The following is a 26,566-nucleotide window of genomic DNA, read 5'->3' as shown; positions in this document are numbered from 1 at the left end:
CGCCCACTGAAACTTAATGCATCAGTTTCTATACCTAGATATGGAAACATGAATAGACTGTTGGACTCTAGCCCTCTCATTCTGATTCAAATTCAAAACTGTCTTTTGACAATTGGATAATGGATACATGTAAATCCATGTATAAGGACAGATTTATGCAATCTTTCTCCCCCCTCCCCTCGCAAACATCTTCTGCCTATCAATATCTGCCTTGTTTGCATGTCATTTGCTACACATATTCCATATACAATAACATTGACTTTGACATTGATTCCAATACCATTTCAACTCTTTCTTCCAAGAGGTAAGACTGAACTCAGATCTTAACCTTTAAACACATAAATCACTGTTGTAAATGTGCTACCACTTGTCCAGAGGCAAGAAGTCACTAAATACCAGTTGCAAGGCAGCAACAGCAGGAGCTTGTGGGCTTCCCAGAAGCCTCTGGAGGGTCACTGTGAGTAACAGTATGCTGAACTAGAGAGGCCTTGGGCCTGATCCAGTAGGGCTCTTCTTATGTTCTTAGGTCAATCTTGACATGACATCCAGTAAAACATATTTTTAAGCTTACTTTCCAGTAGGCTTTTGAGATCACCCAGCATTCTCTCTGTGTGTGTCTGTCCATGTGTCCGTGTTATGTGTGTCTTCCTCTATCAACCTCGCAATGCCTGGACCAGTATGAACCAAAATGGGTAAAATTGTAGGGACACAAACCGCAGTGGCATGGTTTGTAATGATGTCATCCACCCTGATCCAAGATGGTGGATGCATAAACTTTTGAGGCACAAGGAGGCTAAATTGTGAACCACTTGAAAGATTTGAATAACATTTGCTACAGCTGTAGGGACACATAGGGACACCTCAACAGCATAGTTTGTGATGATGTCATCCACTCCAATCCAAGATGGAGGACTCGTGAACAGTTGAGGTGCAAGAGATCTATCTTGTGGACCTACAACTGTACCCATTTTGGTTCATATTGGTCCAGGCATTGTGAAGTTGATTGGGGGAGGCACACACATGGATGGACAAACACACACAGAATGCCAGGTGATCTCATAAGCCTACTGGAAAGTAGGATAAAAATGTAGTATGCCACAATTCTAAATCTGTCTATGGCAGAAAAACTTCTCAGTGTTATTATCAATTGAGCAGGATTCTAAGAATGCCCCTCCCCTTGGCCTCGTGCAGAGGGGAGGGCGATTTGTACCAGCCACCCTGCACGAGGCCAAAAAGCAGCCTCATTGGTCAGGAAGAGAGGGTGCGGGGCTTGTGGCGCTCTATTGCGGTGCGCGCCCCAAACTCTCAGTGTTGGCCTGGCTTTCCCCACCCTCCCACTCCCTGGTGCAGAGCGGGTTTAGTGACTGGTCGCCCCTTGGGGGCCGAGTAGGAATTTTTTTACCCCCAATGCATTGGCCACTGTTGCGGTTTTTTCCGCCTACTCTGTTCTGTTCCCAGGTGTATAGCTTAGTTAGGCAGGTCACGGCTTAGCAGGAACAGTGCGGGTTGGGGGATAATTTCAGGAATTGAACTTTGGTGAGCACCTTTGAATATTTAATAGGTCGATTGGTCAATTGCTCCCTTGTGGTTTGTGTGGCCCAGGGAGATTGATTCACCATGACACCAGCTTCAGGAATTCACCGGCCCTTGGGCTGCGCGGTCCGGGACAGGTGAAGACCTAGAAGTATTCAGGCCCCCTCAGAAGAGGGGGTTGGCCTTGAAGACGGGAGGTAGGTTTTACCTGCTTCTTGCCTGAGCCAAGGTGTGTCGCCCTTAAAGGTCTGGGGAAGGAGGATGGAATCCTAACCCGACCTTGGTAGACCCGCACTGTTAATTTAGGGTGACTGTCAGTCCGCTATGCCTTGCATTGGTTAAAATAATGTCGTGGCCCTTTACCCAAACATATTCTGTGTCCGTGTCTTTTTGGGCTGGGGTCTTGGTACAAGGGATGCCAGTGTCAAGCCCAACTGGATCTGCTGTAGCCTGAACACATACCACAGGTGCAGACTGAGGATCAAAGTGACATTTCTAAATTACTTCTTTTACACATGATTAAATCACAAAATTGCAATGGCTGTTTTGTTCACAATCCTTTCCATTTCATGAGAGACAAGATACAAAACTGAAATGCTGTTTATAAAAAATACACATTTATACAAAATAAAATATCACAGCTGAAAGAACTAAACCTTATTTTAACAAATCTGCAGTTTTGTTCTCAGTTTAAAAATATAGAGAGTATATAATATTACTTCTAATTTTTGAAATAACTATTAACAAATGACTTTTTCTAAACAATACAAGTTGTTCTCCAGCTCCCATGCTCTTCTTCTTCTATCTTGCTAGTAATTTTTCAGGGCAGCCTTGATGCAGTCTATATCCTACTTTATCTGCAGATTTTCTGCCCATAGTATCTGCAGCCTAGCTTCAAAAGAAGTAGATGACTAGCTGTCTCCTCCCCTGGAATGGAAGAAAAAGGGTTTATTTCCCTTGTGGCTGTAATCTGCTGCATGTGATTTGTAAGTCAAAGATTCTAAAATGTGAGATACATATCCATTAGCACCTAGGGAGTATTCTTGCAGTAGCACATGTTACTCTGGACTGGGACATGGCATTGTCAGTGGCCTTAGAAAACTTCTGCTAATGGTTGATCAGGAGTTTAATGAGATTTTTGTCAACTTAAAAATAAGCCACTTACTGCTGTTTTGGTCTTCCTCCATTTAGGTGAAAGTTCCAGCCCTTGCTGTGTTTGGATCTGGAATTAGAAAGAATAGCAAACATTGGTCCCAAAGAGACAAGCAGAAAGCTGCTGAGCATCTAGACTTTTTGGGTAAAAAATATTATATATATAAATGGATAGTCGTATCTTCCTTCCTATTACTGTTCTGCTCTTCCTCCTGCTCTGTTCTTCCTCCTGTTCATCTTCCTCTTTCACAGTGCCTTGCACCAGCAGGAAGCTGTAAAGTGGGGGCTTGTGTGCTTTGTGGTCTGGGGGAGAAGTTGATATATGCTTTTACTCTTTATTTGTTTAAAAATGAGTTTATTCGATCTTGGGAAGAGATGGTTCATGACAAGCACAGTAGCGCACTTGGGAGAGGAGGGGACTCTGCCCTATGTCTGGGGAAATGAAGGATGGGCACAAAAGTGCTTCTGGAGTCTTCTGAGGTGGGGAACGAGCAATTGTAAAACCCAGCTACCATCACAGATTCCACAGTTGTATTCCCACAGGGATCAATGGAACTCTTATCCCCTTGTCCCAGCATGCATGCTTACTCAGGAACACAACATGGCAGTATGCACAATGGGTGATTTGTGCACACCTGCCATCTCCAACCAAATTCTGGAACATGAGAAACTATACAGACAGGGAGGACTGGATGGAGATATTAGGAGTGGCATGACTTTCTGCTGCACCTGATATGTAAGGCAAAGCCGTCAGATATGTACCCATTAGCACCTATGGAGTATTCCTGCAGTAGCACATCCAATCATTTGGATGGCCCCCTGCTAACGGAGCAAAGAGGCACCTTTTAAAGAGGAGACTGTGTTATATTTAGAGGGGGAGAGCAACTGGCCCTATCTAGCCCCAGCACAGCATCCCTCCGGTGGCTGCTACTGATGTCTACCTTATGTTTCTTTTTAGACTGTGAGCCATTTGGGGACAGGGATCCATCTTATTAATATATTATTGTTTTCTCTTTGTAAACTGCTTTGGGAACCTTTGTTAAAAAAAAAGGTATATAAATATTTATTTGTTTGTTGTTATTGTTTCTATTCTCTTTAATGCCTTGGTGCACACATGTCCATTTTCCATGTATACAAGCTGAAGGAGGAGAGGTGAAATAGGCAACCCTTGAATCTATGGGGATCCTGTGGATAGGGATGCAGTGCCCACAATGGGGCTGGCTTAATTCCACGGTTTTTTTTTCTTTTGCTAAGGCTTCAATCATCGTCCTTATATTCATTGTATCATTCAAGCTTCATAGTTTTGTTTAGGTATAGAAATGTATACATTGTTCCTAGAAAGCAATTAAAAAAAACCTTGACTGTAATCAATGCAGTTCTGCTGGCACTGGGGTCACAGTGACTTCAAAGTTTGATGACACTCTTGTGTAAACACTTTCAGAACTGTACTCCTTATATTTGCCCCTCTAGTAGTGAAGTAGTAGAATCATTCATCTTCCCACAGGCCACCCACCCTCATTTACTTTTTCTGAGTGAAAGCATCATGGGTCAATATCAAAAGATTGTAAAGCAAAGACATTTGATTGACTGCAACCAGTTCTAGCTCTTTGGTAAATAAGAAATCGGATTGAGAAAATATCATTAAATATGAGGGAAAAATTGACACATTTGACAGTGCCGAAACCCTATGAGATGAATCATTTGGATGGGTCTGAAGTGCATAGAGTGAAGAGAAAAAGCAAGCCACATTTTTATGCACAAGGGACCAGTTCAAATTATATTTCCCCAGTCCACACAGTTAAAAAAAAAGAAGTGCTTTTTATGGCAGTGTCTGCAAAATCCCAGCACTCTCCTGGCATGTTCCTTTATTGCTTCATTCATACAAATGGATGAATTCATTTAAAGTAGCATTTGGAGCATGTGTAGACTGGCCATTTGGGTGAACAGCCTCCACAAGCAATGAAGGGATGTACTGGGGAGGTGCAAACGATGTCACAAATGACATTGCAGTGGGCACATCCTCATTCTAACTATATGAGAGATATTGTCTGAACCACCCTATTTGATCCTGCATGTGACCTAACAATGATCAGGATTAGACTTGAAAATAACTTAACAATTCAAACTCTCTTGCCTTCTTTCCTTGATGCATCCATTTAATTCATATTGCTTCCTGCTTTGTTAACATTTCTCTCACTCTCCCACCCCACAGTATTGCATTATCTCATGAAGATGCCCATTATGCACTGTGTGCCTTGCTGTTCTCTCTGGGATCACCACAGACTTATTATTATTATTTCTTGTTTACACAGCCAGACAGGTATTATTATTATTCTTATTATTATTATTATTATTATTATTATTATTATTTCAATTTCTATACCACCCTTCCAAAAATGGCTCAGGGCGGTTTACATAGAGAATAAATAAATATGATGGCTCCCTGTCCCCAAAGGGCTCACATTCTAAAACAAAACATAATATAGACACCAGCAACAGTCACTGGAAGTACTGTGCTGGGGGTGGATAGGGCCAGTTATTCTCCCCCTGCTAAATAAAGAGAATCACCATGGTAAAAGGTGCCTCTTTGCCCAGTTAGCAGGGGTTATACTTCTCTATAGAATCCCTATCTCAACCAGCTTATCTCTTTCTTGAAATCTCTTCATCATACAGCCTGTATCTCGGGCTATTCACTTGTTCCCCCACTCCATGTGTATAAGGAGTGGGGAAGTATAATGTATATACTCCCCATGCATAAGGAACATGGGGAAGAAGAAGTGGGACCATGTCTCTTAGTCCGGCTGCCAACACTGGCATACCTGTTTGCTTCACAGTCAGCCTCTATGCATTTGATGGGCATATACCATTCAGAGTTCTCAATTCATTTTATACTGGGCGAGTGGGTGTTGCTGAGGCAACATTCATAGCATGGCAGAGCAAGTGATCCCCCCCCCACTTTTTAAAAGCCATATTTTAAAAGATCAGCAAAGCTCCTTTTGGCAGCCTTCTGTGGTGGCCTTTCCCCCCCCTTTCTTCTTAGAGTGCTCCAGAACAAAGCAACATCTGAGTCACTGTGGGGAAAAGTAGCTGCTAGGAGGCAGTCTCTAAAAGAGTCGTGCTACTCTTTTTAAACTTGAAATGCAGTATTTAAACAGGGGCTAAAATCCACCGCCATTCTTTGCCACTGTCATTATGAAAACAAATGGGCAGGGTTGGCTAAATACATTTTGTTGTCTGAGGCAAAAGATGACACAATGTCCCCTGTCTGCGAGTTGGTGATCAGCATTCTTAGGCCATGCTGATAAAGCAGCAGTGGCAAGACATAAGCACTCTCGTACTATGAGATCTAGCTAGGCACTGGTGGCAGCAGCATTCCTAGTTCAGGTTGTGGGGAGGGATGAAAAGGTACACTCAAGTGGGGTGAGAAGGGGGAAATGAACAGCATGCCCCTGCAGGGCAAGGCAAGTAGTGGCAGTGAACTGTGGGGTGGTCTCTATGGTGCCAGAAACCCAGATTTTGCCACATCCTGTGCCCCTCACCACACCCATCCCTGAAGCACCCTTTCTCCCTCCTTCATGGAAGGGCCACCTCTACAAATGGGGGTAAAATGGGTGAAAATTGAAAGGAATCTGCAGTATTCATTCATTCATTTATTTATTTCATTTATTACTCTGGGGAATGTGATTTTTATGAATGAATAATGGAATAAATTTGGGTTTTAGTTTTTGGTTGTTTTTTTAAACAACCTTAAATTAGTAAAGAAGAAGAAATATGTTGTCCCCTCCTAAGCTCCCCACTGAAATAAGAGCATCTTCTTCTCTCTTTGTTTTCAGGAAGACCCTCAAGACTCACCTGTTTTTGTAGACTTTTAATTAAAATTAATTTTAATAATTTGTTTTAATAGCTTTAGTTTTATGCCATTTTAATTGTGTTTTGTAGATTTTAATCTGTGACTTTTATATTGTTTTTACATTTTTTAACACCGCCTAGATATGTATATATCAGGCAGTATACAAATATGATACATAAATAAATAAAATTAATAAATAAGCTATGGGCTCATTGAAAATGTGTGCAACCATACGCAGGGCTTTTGAGGGGGACAGGAAATATATACATCCAGAATATGTAAACAGAAATCAGAACACAACAGGCTGTATCCAATCTGGGGTGGGGTGCAGTAGGTACAACAATTTTTAAAGAGCTCTCTTTAGAAGTAGGTTACTTGATAGGGCAGCAAAACTGCTTCTGTTCTCACAAAGTGGTAAACGGCAAGTAATTGGAGTCCAGAGAAGTCAGCTATGCCTAAGTCTTATTGAAACCAATGAGAACCCAACTAGATGTGACAGGAACAACCACATTTGTTATTTACATGTCCTTCCTGTTGATAAATAAGCTAGAGAGTTCTAATTTTTACATCAAACGCAACACACAAGTGAGGACATTGAAGTCTTCTCCTCCCCTGCCTTGATTATCTCACACCATCATTTCAGGCACTTTCTTCCTGTTCTGCTCACTTGCAAAATTTATAACTGGACTGTGAGAAAATTGCCTTGGGTGACAGACCATGGTTAGTAGGGATGTGCATGAATCGATTCAGTGTGGCCTGTTGAATCATTTCGATGGGGTGAGGAGCGGTACCTTTAAGCATGTGTAAAGCAGGTCCTTACCTGCTCCTCCACTATCCCACCACTATTCTCTGAGTGCTGTGCTGCTCAGAAGTCCATGTGGGCTTCACCCAGAAGTCCATAGGGCTTCATCCAGCAGCCTGCGCGCAGTGGCAGGTTGCACATGGCCGCCACGCACGGACTTCTGAGCAGCGCAGCGTGGCCCCCAGAAAAGCAGCAGGGTGGCAGAGGAGCAAGTAAGGACCTGCTTTATTCATGCTTAAAGGTACCACTTCCTGTGCCACTTAATGGGAAGAAGTGAAGAAAGAGACAAGGGCAGGGTTCATTTCCATGCACTTCTTTTGATATTAATTGCAACCTCTTTCACACTCTTTATGTATGAATAGGCAGACACATCATTAAACAAACAGGGTTTTCCCACCACATCTTGTGTGGTGGGTTGGAATAACTATCCAATGTTCAACATGGTTATTGAGAAGTAGTTCCCATATATTTCAGTGGGACAGTTATATGTGATTTTATTTAGGATGGTAGCATCTAAGTTCAACTGTATATAATTGAGGGACTGTGCAATTAAGTCTTCTAGTTTTAATCCTCCCCCCAATTCACCAGACTGCATTAAAAATATTTTGTGTATCTAGAAATTATATATCAGGCTCCTTTGTGCACAGCAAAAGCTTCACCTCTATTGGTGTAATAAAAATACTGTCGTTTTATTCCAATTTTTTTGGCACTGAATATTTGTGTGAATAAAAAATAATTTAATATGGCCTCTAAGCTTAATGGGAATGCAAAACGCAATGTCCTGACTTGTTTCTAATCTGTATTAGAGAAATGCCAAACTGTCAACAGCTCATGAGCAATATGAATGTTGTAGTTCTTCACACCCCTTTGAGTTCATATCAATCATTTGAAAATAACCACTTTTTTCAGAATGAGCTGTCACTATTAATTTGAATAGTGGCTGTTCAACTGGAATTCATCCAATTTTTCAGCAGACCATTTGGTTTCTTATTCCACAAACAAAATGACATGCAAAAGCAGATTCCCTTGCCTCCCTTCACTGGAATGACAAAGTTACTCATACATTCCGAATTTGCATATTCTTCTGGTTTCTTTTATAAGACCTTGTAGTAATTCATTTGATTAAATTAGATTCTTATGTAATAATGTTTCACATGTCTACAAGTCTGTCTATCCTTCTCATGAGCTGCTTTACTGCTTTGGGTGGGTGTGGTATTATTAGAACGTTCAGATGGAGGGAAGGTGATAGGCTGGTCTGGGGAAACCCCTAACCTTTTGTCAAAAGTCCCACAAATGGGACTCAAACTGGAAAAAGAGGCATCTTGTTAAAAGGTGGATTTCTCATCTTTAACAGGGAAATGACAACTGTCCCAATCGAGCCCCAGCATAAGTGAAATGCAAATGTGAAATACTTTATTATGATCGTTAATCAGTTATATATACAAACAGATCATACTGCATTCAGATAAGAAGTAAATCATACAGAATACACCAACATAGAAGCCTTATGTAACAACATCTAAAAGGAAGGACTAGAGGTTAGCTGTTGATGGATCTTAACAAAATTTGGCAGCCTTGTAGGCGGTAGAAGGTTTCTTATCTGCCAGGAAGAGTATGGCATAAAATTCAGCAGTCCAGCCAGGAAAGCGTGATAGCAAGGGAGAAATAAGACTGCACCGGCTGTCATTATTAAAAAGGCAAAACAACAGCACATGGTGGGTAGATTCAACCTCATCTGAGCCACAGGGGCATAACTGACTGACCAGATGGGTTTTTAAAAACCTTTCTGATAAGACTGCTGATGGTAAGGCATCATATCTTGCTCTGAGGAAAGCCCTGTGATGGCTTGGTAAAAAGAGGGACAGTACATAGCTAGCAGGTTACTGGTTGAAGTAACCAAGGCACCCTCTTATGGTCTCTGGGATGGAGCTTAAATCGTTCTGATGTTCAGTGTCCAAGACCCTCTGTTTGAGTATCTCCTTGGCCTGACTGTAGACTAATAATGACAAATGTTCAGCAGAGAGGCCGAGTGATGACAATTTACCCATCAGTGCTTGTGTCCAGGTGGATTGAAACCTATCAGCCAACACATGAGGGATCAATCCCAGAGGGAAGAAATGTATCCTAAGCCAATAACTGAGGATTAAAATCCATGTTTCCACCCTCTGGAGGCCTGTTTCCAACTTCAGTGCTGCACTGGAGATACATGAGGGGCCCTGAATACTCTAATATAATAAATACTGAATACTCTTAATATAATGCTCTAAGAAACTTAGATTGGATTATCTCCAGCGGCCTATAGTTACAGTAGGGGCCCAGTTGTGAGCCATACAAAAGTTGGTCCAATGATTTAGCAGCAAATAACTTTAGCGCTGCAGGGATTACTTTACCTTTGGAACAAAAGAATCTTAACATTGCTAAAGCACTTCTTTGTGCCTGTTGGACAATGTAGTCCACATAGGCCTTCCATGACCCAATGGCATGAAAAACCACACCCAGATATTTAAAACTATTGACCTGCTCTATACGATGGCTTCTATATGCCAGATAAATCTTGTAGGCTGCTTGGCAAAGACCATCATTTTGGATTTCTGGAAGTTAAGTACCAAGTGGTTGTCCTTGCAGTAAGTGTCCAAGAGCCTAAGTGCTCTCCTAAGGCCCACAGGAGTTCGTGAGATGATAGCAGCAGCATCTGCATACAGCAGGATTGGGATAGCTGCACCTTCAATAGTTGGGGGATGTAGCATTGGATCAGAGAGGTTTGGATCAGATGGTATTTATGTAAAGATTAAACAGGGAGGGTGCCAAAATGCACCCTTGTTTAACTCCTTTACTAGTGGTTATTAAATGTAAAAGTGAGCCTTGATGATTACATCTCATTCTTACACTGGTATTATCGTGGAGCTTCTGAATAAGAAAGAGTAAGCACCTATCGATATTCTTGTCTCTGAGTTTTCCCCAGAGGCTTATCCTGGAGATTGAATCAAAGGCTGCTTTAAGCCTGTTCATCACCCAAAATACCTTCATTTCCCACCCAGTCTAGCCCCAGCACAAGGTTTCCCAGTAACTGTTGCTAGTGTCTACCTTGAGTTTCTCCTTAGACTGTGAACCCTTTTACAACTGGAAACCATTTTATTCTTGATTCTATGTATACCACTATGTAAATAGTGGACTTGACTACTGACTTGATTACTGTAATGCACTCTATGTGGGGCTGCCTTTGTACATAGTCTAGAAACTACAATTGGTACAGAATGCGGCAGCCACACTGGGACAACATGAAGGGATCATATAACACCTGTTTTGAAAGAGCTGCACTGGCTGATGATATGTTTCTGGGAGAAATACGAAGTGCTGGTTATTACCTATAAAGCCCTAAATGGTTTGAGACCAGGTTATTTAAGAGAGGGCCTCCTTGTCATGAACCCTCCTGCCTTTTATGATCTTCTGGAGATGTCCGGTTACGGTTGCCACCAGCAAGTCTGGGGGCGACTCGGGACCGAGCTTTCTCTGTGGCTGCCCCAAATATGCTCCCTGCTGAAATAAAAGCATCTCCTTCTCTGTTTGTTTTCAGGAACACCCTTTCCTGTTCTCGCAAGCTTCTAGTTAGAATTTTAATAATTTTAATAATAATTTGTTTTATATTGTTTTTATCATGTTTTTATGTATTTTAACCTGTGATTTTAATGTTGGGATTTGTGCACTGCCTAGAGATTTACATATCAGGTGGTATAAAAATATGATAGATAGATAGATAGCTAGATAAATAAATAAATAAATAAATAAATGTTTTGAGACTCTTTTGTTGAAAACTTGTATACACATATTCTTAATTACAATAACAACAATAATCTAATGTATCTTCTCTATAAGAACAGTGCAATATAGTGCTGTGTAAATATCTGTGAGAAGAGGAGTGTATTGGCCAGTGATGCCAGAACGGTTTTAAATGGCTTTCAGTAATATAATAGCTATTTCCAGCTGTCTTTACAACTTTTCTGACATCACCAGACCCCATTCCTCTTCTAACAGATATCTGCACAGAACTATATATTTAAAGAAAGATTGGTGTAGAATACAGCAGACCATAGGTCCTTAGAAGAACTTGATGATATAATAGTGTTCAAGAACTGCAATGAATATGCCTCTCAATATTATTCTCTTCTCTTTTTTTTACAAGTTTTTCTATCAAATAAAATCTGCCTCAGCATTATCTTTGGACCTTTGAAAGGTTGCCAGCTTGTCTATGAATTTTTGTTGTCTGTATTTGGCACCCAATAATATTTCATTTCAGTGTTTAATATCTGACAGTGGGTATATGACAGTAGCCAAGCAATATATTAAATATTTGACAATATTGATTGCTGATACACAATAACAATGTTGGAAAAGTCTGTGGATATTTGTTTTGCACTTCTGCTTAGGAGATGAAGCTGCTCTGGTCAGTTGTTGGAGATTTGGGAAAAGACTAAAGAAGAGCTGGGCTGATGGAAGTCTGGCATAGAAAAGTAAGTACTGAAGAGAAGATTAGTTCTCTTTTCCTACCCAAGATGAGTAATGATTGTGTGTGCTGCAAATTCAACTGCTTCACTGGGATCCTAATTGGCTAATCCTCTAAGTGAGTCATCAGCTATGTTGGTACAACGGGGAGGCAGCTTGCTTAGGGAGCAAGAGGCTGTTAGTTCAAATCCCCACAGGTGTGTTTCTCAGACTGTGCCTAGTAAATATATATTTGTAGTCACCTATATCGGGCAGCAGCAATATAGGAAGGTGCTGGAGGCAGAAGCTCACTTCAGTGACAATGGCAAAGGCATCCTCTCATAGTGCGTGGAAGAAAGGCAACGTTAAACCAGTCCTGTATCCTCTATAATAAAAGGCTTAGGTGAGCTCCCGTGTCTCTGTGCCTGTGTCTTTCTCGGACGTTCTGGGCATGCGCAGAGCGGAGCGCATGCCCAGAATGTCCGAGAAAGATACGGCTGCAGGCACCAGGCGGCCATGTTGGAGGAGGAGAAGCGGCGGCCGAGGAGAAGCGGCAGCCGCTGAAGCCAGGTGGGAGGAGGAGGCGGCGGGGGAAGCCGGCCGAGGCCAGAAGACGCGTTGTGGCTGAGGAGCCTTGGCCAGAGGACACGGAATGGCCGAGGTGGCGGCGGAGCCGCGGCCTCAGCCACAGCAGCCAAATGACCCGGAAGGAGGCGGCGAGGGAAGCCGGCTGAGGCGGCAGCAGAGCCGCGGCCTCGGTCAGAGAACCTGGAACGGCTGAGGAGGCAGCAGAGCCGCCGCCTCAGCCAGAGCAGGCGGAGGCCCAGGCCGCAAGGTGGAGGAGGGCCAAGTGCGCCCAGGGACGCCCTCCACAGAATGTTCTCCCAGCCAAGTCCCACACTCATCACCGCTCCACCTCGCTCACCTCCAGCGGCAGGTACAGCGGGGTTGTTGGCCTTGCTTCCCCGGTGTCGCCCGTTCTTTTTCCGCCTGATAGAAGTGCCACCGCCACCAGCGGAGCCACAGCCGCTGCCAGCGCGGCCATGCAAAGCCCCGCCATTTCCACTCCCCACAGGCCGGCAGCAGCCCCTGAACAGTTCTGACACTCACAAGTCCATCCTGGACCGGCCTGACACCCGAACCACACCAGCCCCCCTGAGGCTGCCAAAGCCGCCTGCAAACCCCAGACTCGGCTTCTCTGATGCCTACACTTAACTCTGTCTCCTCCTGGCGTCAGAAAGAAGCGTGGGACACCACGGGTGTCCAAGAGTGTGGGGTGTGGGGGAAGGAGGAAGAGTGGGGCAGTACTCTCAGTAGGATCTAACAAACGTATCTATACAATCCTACTAGTGCCCGTTATTTCAATGGGCTTAAAATTACTAGTTCTACCAAGAAAACCACATGGCTGCTCTGTGCTTGCCAGGAGTCAACACAAACTCAACAGCACAATCTATCCTTTCCTTTATAAGTGAGTCAGGTTATGCTTGAAGAAGCAGCTCACTTCTGAAACTGGGTACAGTGCAGATGATGAATGGAGTATAATGGCTAGCCATGCTCCCCAGGACTGATGTGGACTGTGTTCAGCATTTGTCTGAAAAGAGCAGAGCTGAATCTGGGGACACTTTATCCTTGAATATTGGAACTCTGAATGCCCAGGATTTCAAATGACATTGATAAAATGTCCACAAGTCAGCCCCCAAATAATGTCCAGAAACAAACAAGGGTGGGCCTGAATAAGCCCAAAACAAAGAAACAAATAAAAAGAAGCCCTGGAAATGATTGAGGCTCTGAGAAAAACATTTGGAGCCTGCTTCTTGTAAGCATTACAGTAATGATTGAACCTGACACTGAAGGTACAGGCTGAATTTCAGCTACTAGATCTCATTTGTTTATCATCCATCACTGATTTAATGTTCTATCTTGATAGTGAAATAGTTGATTTGAAATTTAGGAAACATTATGAAATATAATGTGGTCAAGAGAGCCCAACAAGTAATAGAAAAGTACTCAGCCAATTAAAATAAATACGGCTTTGTTGCTTTGCCAAGTGAAAATCCCTGTAACTGCTTTACAGTCTAGGGGTGTATGAACCAGTACAAGCTCAAACCGGGTTCGAGTCAAACCACCCTGGTTCAACTGATTCAAGCTCAAATCAATGTTCCAAAAAGGGGGCTGGTCTGAGTTCAAGCTTAACTGGGCCTGGCTTGGATTGAACCATTTCAGCCTGGTTCAGCAAGTATGGATGCTTGTAGAGGGGAATCCAGTGAAGATTCAGCTTCACAAGCATTGGGGTGGGGTAGTTTGAAAAAGGATGCACGGGGTGGGTGGAAAGTTACCTTATGCACCACTGCAGTGTAACGCTCCTCTGTGGCGGGGCAGTGGTGGCTCCCCTAGGCCCCACCGGTGCTGCCTCCCATTAGCCTAGGCTGATGGGTGGGTGCCAGCGGGACCTAGGGCAGCCACTGCTTCCCCACTGCTGCTGAGGAGCTGCACCACCATTGCTGCTGAGCATAAGGTAACCTCCTGCCTGCCCCGTCCACCCTTTTTGACCCCCCCTTCCAATGCTTGTAAATAGGAATCTTTACTAGATTCTCCTTTACAAGCATCCAAGCCAGTTCAAATTGTTTTGATCTTGTTTGACCACTTGGACTGGACTGCTGACAGTTCAAACAAACTGGCTTGCAGACCAGGAGGTTTTGTTCGAGTTCAGTTCAAACTCAAACTGAACCTCCCCTAGTGGTTCCATGCACACCCCTATATAAATAATATAATATGATCTTACAGGATGGACTGTCCAATCTACTGTTCAGTCAACTTATACTTGGGTACAAGCTGACTTACAGCTTCAAGCAATCTTCCACTTTTGCAAATGTATAGGTCCTTGCACATCTGGGATGAGGTGCTAGACATGTGGGCAGAATTGCAAGGCTTTTGCCTATTTATTTATTTGAAACATTTTTATACTGCCCAAAACACAGGTTCTCTGGGCAGTTTACAACAAAACAATAAAAACAACCAATAAACATTTCAACAATTAAATTTAAAGTTTAAAACAATCAAACATTTCAACAATTAAAATTTAAAATGTTAAAACTATTAAAACACAATTAAAACAATATCTAATTAAAAGCCTGGGTGAACAAATGCCTCTTGACTGCCTTTTAAAAAGTTGTAAGAGATGGGGAGGCTCTTATTTCAGCAGAAAGTGTGTTCCAAAGCCTCGGGGGCAGCAATGGAGAAGGCCCATCCCTGAATAGCCACCAGACGAGATGGGGGCAACTGCAGACAAACCTCTCCAGATGATCTCAGTGGGTGGTGTGGTTCATAGCAAAAAAAAAAGTTCTCTTAAATACCCAGGGCCCAAGCTGTCTAGGGCTTATATATGTTATAACCAAAACCTTGTACTTTCCCCGGAAACTTATCGGCAGCCAGGGTAGATCTTTTAAGATAGGAGTGATATGGTCTCTCCAAGATGACTCAGAGACCAACCTGGATGCTGCATTCTGGTCTAACTGCAGTTTCAGGACTACGTACAAAGGCAGCCCCACACAGAGCGCATTGCAGTAGTCAAGTCTGGAGGTGACCAGCAGATGTACTACTGTTCTGAGGTCATTCTGAGAAATGGAGGCAGCTGGCGTATCAGCCGAAGCTTGCCTCTTAACATCAGGGATGAATAGATTTGACTTCACTCTGCCCTGAATTCTACTCCTCCTGAATATTAGTTTAAGCAGGAGGTTTTCTACAATTAATTCAAGTACTGGAGCATGAACAGTTTGTTACAGATTTCAGTTCCTTTAAAGTCAACATGCAACATTTGGCTTTAAACAATTAGCTTGAGCTGATTGCTTTTCCCTACAAAGATCATGTGTTTCCTGGCTTTAAAACCAGTCCTTTAGTTACAAGTTTCTTCATCTAAATATCTTCAAATGCTTGGTATAGATTTTATATTATCACTTTTAAGTGCCAACAAATTCTGTTCAAATACAAATATAGTAGATTGAAATCTCACTTCATTTTTTTAAAAAAGCAGACCACTAATATATGGACATGTTATGTCAGCTTGTGTTACTCATGCTTTGTTACACCATTTAGCCTCAATTAATCCCTTTCCAGATCTGTGCAGCAATGCAAATTACTGCCAGAGACACACATTAACTCTTTGGAAGCATTAACATGGTCATAACCCCTGCTAACTTGGCAAAGAGGCACCTTTTACCGTGGTGATTCTCTTTATTTAGCAGGGGGAGAGTAACTGGCCCTATCCACCCCCAGCACAGTACCTCCAGTGACTTTTGCTGGTGTCTATCTTATGTTTCTTTTTAGATTGTGATGAGCCCTTTGGGGACAGGGATCCATTTTGTTTTTCTTGTTTATTTGTTATTTCTCTGTGTAAACCGCCCAGAGCCATTTATGGAAGGGCGGTATAGAAATCAAATAAATAAATAAATAAATAAATAAATAAATATTGGTCCTAGATAGGTGCATCACAGGAGCTGCTGTTGCACTACTTTTATGATATATGAATTCTTCAAACACAGAATATATAATTCGTGATCATGTAGTTAAATTAAAAGAATACTTCTGGGAAAAAAATATTTCCAATGCTTTGTCTGAGAGCTGCTGTTTAAAAGTATAGCAGTGTGGCTTCTGAAACAGGTACACAGTGTTACTGTCTAATCTGTGCCTCAAACAGACTTTGGAGTAAAGTTACATCTCCAGTAATTCTTGATTATGGCCTATGCTACACTTCTATTTTTGTTGTAAGCCGCTTTGGAATGCTAGTAAAAATTAAAAGCAGGATGAAGAAAAATGAAATGAACTACAGATAATTAATTGCATTTTAATTGCCCCCTTTCCCTTCTACCAGACAGGTAGAAAGCACAGAATTCTTAGATCTAGACGATCCACTCAAAGGCAAACATTCCTTCAGAATGTGGCAAATCTCAGGTTTCACCAAGTGACTGAAGACCATTAGAACTGAAGAATGAAGACCATGAGATGACTGAAGATCTTTTGTTTGGACTGTGAGCCCCTTTGAGACAGCAAACCATTTTCTCATTCTTTCCTATTCCTCTTGCTAGATTTGCTAAACTGCTTTGTGAACTTTTTGTTTAAAAGTGGTATATATGCACTCTTAATAATAATAACAGCATAATAATATGACAGGAGTGTGCAGAAAATCCCTGAGGAATTTTATTTTTTTAAATAGAAAATTATGAGGCTTTCCCTGAAAAATTTCAGATGTTTGTGTTTTGGGAGGAAACCTGAAATCTGCTCTGAATTCAACTTTGGGGAGGGGGGATGTCATTTAGAAAAATGCAAAACTGGTGCATACAGAGGACAAGGACAAAATGCTGTGTAATGATCTATTCCCTCTGACTATAGCTCTGTTCCTTCAAGATGCTTTTGTTGATGTTTCAAATATAGAGAACAATTGAAAACGTTTCATGTATCCCTGTCCATGTTGGATCAACAGAATCGTGAATCTATGACCTCACCAATTCCCACAGTAGGAAAAATTACTGTAACAGCCCTAGACTATTAAGCCTCACTTTCCATATAGTATGAGTGTTTTATTTCTCAATGACAGGCAAATGGAAGACAGACATGCTATGAAATATAATTAATATGACTCCCTTGACAGGGAAAAAAATAAGCCTTCAGTCACATATTGGTTGTTATTTTCAGTATAAATTCAGATTATCGCTATGATTAGTATATGGAGGCCACCTGAAACAGTCACCATGTGGTGGCTGTAGTGGGAATGGTGCCTTACAACATGGATGGCCTCTGTTCTTAGGAGTGTGCCTGCATTGCCAGAAAAGTCTGGCAACAACGCAAAGAGTGTGCTATCATTTCCATCCATTTGGCAAGCAGCTCTACTCCACAACAAGCCACTGTGTGGAACAGCTGTCCCACAGAGCATGTTTCTCAGCACTGTTCATATGGTTATTGTTGAATGTAAATTTATTTTATTTATTATTTTATTTTATTTATTGTTAAATATCTATAGCACCTTTCATTGAAACAATCCCAAAGCAGCTCACACAAAAGTTAAAACAAGACTTTTTTTTTTTAAAAAAAACCAATTAAAATATCAGCTAAAACATAAAAATAGAGATCTTATTAGAAGATTTAAAAACAAGCACAATATAACCATAAAAGATACAAAGCAGCAGCAATTAGAACAGTCATATAAAAGCATGGGTAAAAAGCCAAGATTTCACACACTTTCTAAAAACTATTATTGAGACGGAGAAGCGGATGGCCACTGGGAAAGCATTGCAGAGTCAACCCTTACTATGGGCCCTCACCAAAGTCTGAGTAATTTTCTGAAACACTGAATAATCCTAATTTTTTCATTTATTAGGTATTAGCTATAGTTTGGTCTATTTTAGCAGAGCTTTATTTATTTTGAAGTAAATTATTGTTAGCTCCACAAACAGGGATACAATCAGCCACAAATATATACTTATTTACATATCTATTTATTTTCAGATTTATATCCCACATTCCAAAGAAGACCCTTATATATAGTACAAAATCACCTCTCTGTCAGTTCTACTGGGCATTTTTCACACAGGGCTTTTAGCTCGCATCTCCTTCAGAATGGAAGGTGTGCATTCACATATCAGCCAGATTTACCCCGAAATCCCTATAAGTAGGAATGTGCAAACTGATGTGGGTACAAATCAATTTGTACCTGAATCAAGCTGATTCGGGCAATTAGGAGACAGAACAAATCGCCCCTGTTGTCCATTATCTAAATTCAGGTCCAAATCAAATTGTGCCATACTTGATTCAAATCAATTCAAGAATTTGAGTCCTCCTATTAATTCTCCCAGATTCCCAGCTTTCATTTGTTAAAAAAAGCTAAGCTCTAGCCCTTGTAAAAGTGGAGTTATGGAGCACTATTTTTCAAATGTTTGGATTCTTTGGTGTATAATAACTTTTGCTCAGTGAATCCCTATGAGGATTCATTACACACCATTTCGTCTATTCATTTTTATTGTCTTTGGACAGTGCCAACTGTCAACTGCCATGTGCCAACTACACCCCCCTCCCACCTGCAAGGCAGTGGGATACTACTCAGCTTATGTTCTAGGATTTTTTTCAAGTAATTAGACTCTATGGTGACTAATAACATTTTCTCATAATGAATCCTTATGAGGATTCATTACACACCAAAGAGTCTAAACACCTCAAAATTCCTAAAATATAAACTGAGTACCCAGTGGCTTGCGGGTGGGGGGTGGGGTAGTAGGCACATGGGATGCCACTAATTTCCCACACCCACCCACAAATCAGTGAGCTTAAAATGAACAGAAGAAGTGAAGGTGTGTATTGAAGACACCAAAGAATCTAAACACTTCAAAAATTCCTAAAAAGTAAACTGAGTACCCCAGTGTGTGTGTGTGGATTAACACAAGGCAGTTGACAGTTGGCACTGTCCAATGACAGTCACAATGAACAGAAGAAATGGAAGAGTATAATGAATCCGCGTAGGGATTCATTATGAGGAAAAGTTATTATACACCAAAGAATCCAAGCACTTGAAAAATGTGACCGCACATTTTGCTCCATAATTCCACTTCCACAAGGACTAGAGCTTAGCCTTCTTTTAAAAAATTAAAGCTGGGGACTCATGTTGCAGTTAGGATAGGACAACTTTGAATTCCCATTATTTCCTATGGCAGAAATATACAAAATCAGTAAAAACTAACTAAAATCATTAAAAATCAACCAAGTGTCGCACTGCCTTGAAATTTGGGTGGTAGTTGGCACCCATGGGGACCTACCCACCAACCAAATGTGGTGCCCCTAGAACCTTTATACATGTTCCAAATTGATCCAAATTAAATTGAATCCAAATCAAATGTGTGTGGCAGATTTGGACCCAAAACAAATCAGGGGTTATTTGATTCGGGTACAAATCAAATTGAAAAAAATCAATTCATGCACATCCCTATCTATGAGATATCGAGCAGCACTTCACACATGATTTGGGTTTTCAGTGCACTTTAGAGTGTAGCCCGATTTATATTCAAGATTTTAAAAATCCACTTTTTGCATTGGTTTTTGGGGTCAAATTCAAATTGCAGTAAAGCCTCACAGTAAACTTGCAGTAAAGCCTGCTCTGTGAAAAACGCCTTGGTGAAAGAATGTTAGCTGATCTGACCCAGTCACAGCAGATTGGTTTTATTTGTCAGTCAGCCAATCTTGACAAGTATGTCATCAGAATGCCCCATCTGCCTATGATGTTTGCCATATTCATGCCTTTCGTAATCTTTCCCAAACATTACATTTCGGTGTCCAATTCTTCTTAGTGTTGCCATGCTACTTATGCCTACCAGATTTGTTCATTAAAATCTGAATGAGTCATTTTTCTTCTGGGTCTGCCAGCTTTAGTTCCATCCTGGTGGGGTATTTAAAAAAAGAAAGAAAGAAAAGAAAACCTGAGGGCTGTTGACTATCCATTAGAAAATCATAAAATCTAAACTGAAGCTTCAGATGAAGACACTGAGATCCAGTTATGTAACTCTGTATTCAGCATATACCAGAGAAAAACACTCCTGATCAGACTTTTTATATTTACTATGGAGCTATCTTGGCAACCAGAGATAAAGGCACACAATATCATCGATATATATAAATCTCTAAGGCATGCCCATGACTAATGCTGTGTGTGGCAGCTCATGCAAGAGTTCGCAAGAAGCTGCTGAGAGAGGAAGTGGAATGCCAGAAAGCAGTGGCAGGCTGGCCAAGAGAAAGTGGTGGTGGCGGCAGAACTGGCTGAAGGGATGTGGAGGGAGGGAGAACAAACTGGCTGATTGGATGTTGGAGGGGAAGAATGAATTTGCTGATGGAATGTTGGGGGGAGAATGATCTGGCTGAAGGGATGTGGGGGAGAATGAACAAGCTGAAGGGATGTGTTGGGGAGGCTGGCCGAGAGAAAGTGGTGGTGGCAGCAGAACTGGCTGAAGGGATGTGGAAGGAAGGAGAACAAACTGGCTGAAGGGATGTTGGAGGGGCAGAACGAACTGGCTGAAGGGATGGGGGGGAGAACCAACTGGCTGAAGGGATGGAGGAGAACTAAGTGGTTGAAGGAATGGGGGAAGAAGGGATGGAGATGAAATGAAGACGGGGCAGGGAGCCTGATAGGTTGCAGGGTGTGTGTGTGGTGGGGAGAGACATGGAGAACTATGGGTGCATATGCTCTGCACTGGGTCAGCTAGTAATGCATATTATGCTACCATCCTCACATCATTTTCCTAAAAGTTCCATTGAAGTCAATACAACTGCTCCGAAGGAGCAATTTGAGGACTTTAGCCCTCAGTTCGTTTACATTAGTGCCAAAAACTGTATTGTACATTGGGCCGTTTATTACTGCTTTATATTTTTCTAAATAAAAAAGCAACCTTCTGCTTTACAAGACAAGAAATTTACACCCTGGAGATTGTTTAACAACTTTCTGGAAAGACAAAGCTTAAGATAGTCAGAGGAGTTTGATTTTGACTAAGAACAGAGTCACTGAAAGCTGTCTCATACAAACAAATTATAATTTTCAAAAATGCCATAAATATTCATAAGCCCACATTAAAACTGAATGTGGTGACAGTGGTGCTTTCTTACCTCTGTTCATTGCTGTCTATTTTCTTGGACAGTTTATACTTCATAATAAATTCCTGGTGCACTGCAAGGATATCAACACTGTCCCTAAAGGAACATTTTTCTTTGAAGGGCTGCAACCAAGAGATGTCTCTAGGGTATCATAAATCTTCATTTTCATTTGGAATATAGGAAGCATAGAGTATAAAACAATATTTAAGCCTCAGAGAAGACCAATTTTCAATATAAAAGAGGATTGTTCTGACAGTAAAGAAATGAGCAGTTGAGAAGAGGAGCTCTTCAATTCGCAGAGGTTTTCTAGCAACAGAATAGTGGTGCATCAGGACCCTGGGGACTGTACATGATAGAGCAGTGACCAGGAAGCTGAAGTGGTCCACAAGGAGTCATTCATTTTTTCTCTGCCATATGTGCCCAGCAATATTATAGCAAATACATGATATTAACATTCCACATGTCAAAATCAAATAAGAAACTTATCTATGAGTGCTCAAAGTATCAGTTTCAGAAGTCACATGTCAAGTTGCTTTCCACACATAAAAAGCATTCAAATGTTTAAATAAGGTTAAATAAGTTGATGGAATTGGGTCATATTAGACTGTGTAATTGCAGACGGCATCTTGGTACTTTCAAAAGCCATTACTGCATAGCAGGGGTCTGTTGAGACATCCAATTCTATGAAAGGCTTTTTGAACAAATTCACTTTATAAAAGCTCAGAGAAAGTCAAGGGAAACAGGATAAATACATCTCTAAATTCTTCAGAAGCCACATTCCCATAGTACTGTAGTTTGTTTTGTGCAGAACCCCCTGGGTTTATGCCAGACACACTACTGGACAAACTTCAAACCATCAAAAGAACGCTAGCAAAAATCCCTTTATAAGATAAGAAATATGCTTATGTTTGTTTAAAGTGTAAGGATATGACTTATGTCAGCCGGGGGAATACTCCTAATAATACAGCAAAAGAAGGGAAATATACTGGCCTTTGTTTCTCTTATTACAGTTACTAAAACCATCATAGGCTCAACCACTACTAATTTCCTCCCCCCAACACAACACTGTGCTAGTGCTTCCAAATAAAACAAAACTTACGATCTCTATTTACATATCTATCTATCTGTCATGTAAAGACTTGTTGACAGAACTGAGACAGAACCAGCTCAGTTCAGAACCAGGGCAAGAGATAAAATGAGGCCTTCAGCCAGCTTGCTCAGTGTTTGCTAATATTGAATTATTTATTTGCATTGATAAAAACATTAACAGCTTTAAAAAGACTTCTGTAAATTGTCTTCAGGCTCTGTAAGAGTACACTATTGATTCTAAATTTTGAAAACTGTGGGGAGGAAAATGCATGAGAGGCTTTAGGAAAGATTTGGCAAGAAAAGCAAACTGGCAAACCAAAAGGTTAAAATGCTAAAATGAATATAAAATTAAAACTGACACATACTGTTTAACAGAGGAGCAATTCAATTTGATATATTTGTTTTCTATTATTATGTATAGCTGATGGAGAAGGTGGTGCTTCAAATAGCCCTAAGGGAAGTATTGCGGGGGGAGGGGAGTTCAAGGTGGGTTTGCCTTTTGTTGGAGATCCAGCTCCAGATGGCATCAACCTTTTGCACCTGTAACCCTAATGGCCACTGGGGCATTGGGAACAGAGATAGATAGTTAGGGTCTCCTTCTCGTTCCTGTTTATCTCTGCCTCTGTGACCCTTCGATTGATAGAATGTATTCAGGAATTTCCTGGGAGTGACTTCATGGTCCTTGTCATCCTCCCCCCACCACTGAATGCTTCTAGCTCTCTGAGCACCATACTTCTATAGGTCTCTCTCTGACCACCATGGTCAGGGATGTCAAACTGTGGCCCTTCTGCAGATGTTGGCCTACAACGCCCATCATCCCTGGCTATTGGCCACTGTGGCTGGGGATTATGGGAGTTGTAGTCCAAAAACAGCTGGAGGGCCACAGTTTGACATCCCTAGCTAGTGGTCAGATATAGGTCTTTTCCTACCATCATGAAGTTCTGAATAAAGCAGATTAGTTTAGCTTTACATGAATCTCCATGTTTATAATTTACAAGCTGTTGACCCTGAGACTCTGTTAACTTCGTCTGTAATGGGAGTGAGTTAGCTCCTGAAATACTCTGCTATATATGAAATTACCCCACTACAGGGTTACAGGCCCAGCCCAGGGGCGTAACTAGGTTGGAGTGGGCCCTGAGACAAGATTCTTAAATGCTCCCCCTGCCGAGAAATTTTTTAATAATAATAATAATAATAATAATAATAATAATAATAATAATAATAATAATTCGATTTCTATACCGCCCTTCCAAAAATGGCTCAGGGCGGTTTACAAAGAGAAAAAGGTGCCTCTTTGCCCAGTAAGCAGGGGGCTTTTATTCTCACATTTCTGTCCTCATTCAAAACATACAAAAAACAGATGTACAAAATTGAGCAAATGAGAAGAGAAGAATTATATGGAAGTAAAACCTTTTTTAAAAGGAGTCAGGAAGCGCATCTTTGGAGGCTCAAATGGATACCTTTCAGACACAACTATTTCCAAGTCAAAAATTCCTTTTTCATATGGTGTATTTGCAAAACCAAGGATTTGAGCTTGAAGTTCATCTAAGCGACTTCCAGTCTGCCAGCAATACCCGGTGGTGGCTCTGTGGACAGCAGATGCAGCTCCCTTTTCAATGGTGAAGCTCTCTGCACTGTGCTCCGTTTTCGAAGAAGAGCTCTAAGAGCGGAGCCGAATGCGCTCAGGGACATAGCAAGGTTGGAGTGGGCCCTGAGAAGAGATTTTAAAATGCCCCCCCCCCAAAGTCCAGGGCCTCCACACACCCCAGGCTTCCAAGGATTTAAGTCTGATATTTCAAAATAAGTATGCTGCCAAGAAATACATTTCACTGAATACACACACACACACTTCACAATATATAGTGATATACATTGAATACTATATATTTGTGCTACTTTTAATGCCTAGAACACACTAGAAACACTAATTATTAAAAAGGGCTCCTTGCTGCAGATTAGAAAAGGAGACTTTCAACCATGCAGGGTGAGCCTGTGTTTGTTTTCTCAGAATTCTGAACAAATTCAGTAAAGTTTGATTCCAGGAGGTTTTTCACAAGAGGCTTTTAAAGCCCTTTAACACACATCTCCTCTGGAATGGAGGTGCTGCATTCACATGTTGGCCAGATTTACCCTAAGGGGGAAAAATATAAAAGCACAACACATGCGTCACAGTTCTCACTCAGACCTGGGTTGCAAAACAACTTGAACATAAGTGTATTTATGAATTAATTAATGAATTAATTAATGAATTAATTAATACATAAATAAATTTGTTCCAGAAGTTTTTGTAATTTCCTGCCATGAAACAAGCCACTTATAGGACTTTTTAGAGGGGTTTTTTTAAGCCAGCTATTTTTCCAATCAGTTTTAAATTAAATACTCAGAGACTTCTCAGTCTCCCCACCCCCCATCAAAGCCCTATGGCAAGCAGATCCCTACCTATAGGGGGTGGGGGGGGTGTAACCACATAAAGGAATTCACATTCTACCTGGCAAAGGCTGAGCTGTCTGGCCTGGGAAAGAGGGTCTGCTGCAGAGAACTGTAGTGGCCACTCTGACTGCCAGCCTTCTTCCTGGGGCTTGCCAGCCTACTCGAATTCAGGCTTTACTGAGGCCTACACGGAGGCCTCCCTGGAAGCCCCGCCCACCCGCTGATCAGCTGAGAGGCGGGGAGAAAAGCAGCTTGCCTGCTGCTTTGATTGCCAACCAGGACGACAAGCAGGAGAGAGGGCAAACAGGGCAAGTGGCTGAAGGGTCTTGGGGCTGGGCAGGGGGCAATGGGGAGTCATGTGAGGTGTCTCTGGGGGGCCCCTCAAGGCAGTGGGGGCCCCGAGACGACTGCCTCCCCCTGCCTAATGGTAGTTACGCCCCTGGCCCAGCCCCTAACAGCATTTTTGGGACTCAAATTTTATATCAGGATTGATAAAGGCATAGCTACAGTAACAAAGAGACAGCATGGATTCCAGCCAGATTAGCCTCAGCATTCACAAGCTGGATGGATCAAACTACAGTGACTAGTCAATTCAGATAAAATCTGAGCCAAGGACTCAACAATGTTCTGGAGAACACAGATACCCAGTGAGCAACAGGCTGATGCAAGAAAGCTTTGGGATTCTCAAAACAAGAACACTCTTGGAATCCTTGGGATGCATGTAAATAAAAAATACTCATTTTTATGGGTGTGGAAATGGCCAGTGAAGTTTGGAAAAGGCTGGATGAGCTTTATAATCACAGTAGCCCCAGTGATACAATCTTTCTCATTAAAAAAGCTCTGCAACTTGAAGCTATATGAGAGATAAAATCCCACTGAACACATAAGCCAAATCCAGGATCTGGGAAAACATCTTAAAGACTTGGGTACAAACCTCAGTGAGGCTGCAATTGTGGGATTCATTCTAAACTCATTCCCTGAAAGTTATCAAGCTTTGAAATTGGCGACTGAAGTTTCAGATGTATCATTAAACTTAAAATACATCTCTGGGCGTTTGGCTGAACTTTTTCATAGAAAGCAAATTATTCTCCTCCTAGAGAGATCATGTCGCACCATCTCACTCAGAGAACACAGAAGAACCAAGGTGTTTTCAGTGTATAGGTGAAGACCATTTATATGCTAATTGCACTGATAAACACAGGAAAGCTGGTGCTGGCAGAAACAAGACAAAAGGAGAGGTAGAGAAGGTTAAGATTCCTCATATCAGCAAGAGATTCTCATAAACTGAAGTACATAGAGGGCATACACAAGCTTAAAAGTTATAATACCATGATTGATACCAATTAAAAATGTATTCTGCATCGACTCCGGAGCAACAGAGAATCTTTTGAAAGATGTTAAACTTTTTACAGAATCTGATAAGGATTACAAAGTCCCGATTTATCTTCCAAATGGCAGATCCCTTTCTGCTGAGTGGAGAGGTGTTGCAATAGTGCATTGTAACCAGATGGACAATGTGACTGTTACTATTAAGGATGAATTATCTGTGACATCATTGGAGAATAATTTGATTTCTGTGAAATATGAGTTGAAAAAGGATACAGAGTTTA

General features: G+C 41.6%; 1 long non-coding RNA gene across 2 annotated transcripts; it reads right to left on the bottom strand.

Moving 5' to 3' along the window:
• Positions 1-2,128: 2,128 nt before the first annotated feature.
• On the bottom strand, positions 2,129-25,112 carry LOC128325802 (uncharacterized). 2 transcript variants are annotated; one of them, XR_008307642.1, is made up of 5 exons: positions 25,015-25,099; positions 21,450-21,594; positions 20,168-20,232; positions 2,699-2,755; positions 2,129-2,460 (listed from the first exon to the last, which is right to left on the bottom strand). It is a non-coding gene; the product is annotated as an uncharacterized LOC128325802 (long non-coding RNA). The 2 variants fall into 2 exon arrangements; XR_008307641.1 differs by lacking the exons at positions 20,168-20,232; positions 21,450-21,594 and having other exon boundaries at positions 25,015-25,112.
• Positions 25,113-26,566: the final 1,454 nt, after the last annotated feature.

This window comes from Hemicordylus capensis, chromosome 5, assembly GCF_027244095.1.
Source record: "Hemicordylus capensis ecotype Gifberg chromosome 5, rHemCap1.1.pri, whole genome shotgun sequence".
NCBI classification, from domain to species: Eukaryota; Metazoa; Chordata; class Lepidosauria; order Squamata; family Cordylidae; genus Hemicordylus; species Hemicordylus capensis.
This window is presented reverse-complemented; position numbering and strand designations above follow the sequence as displayed.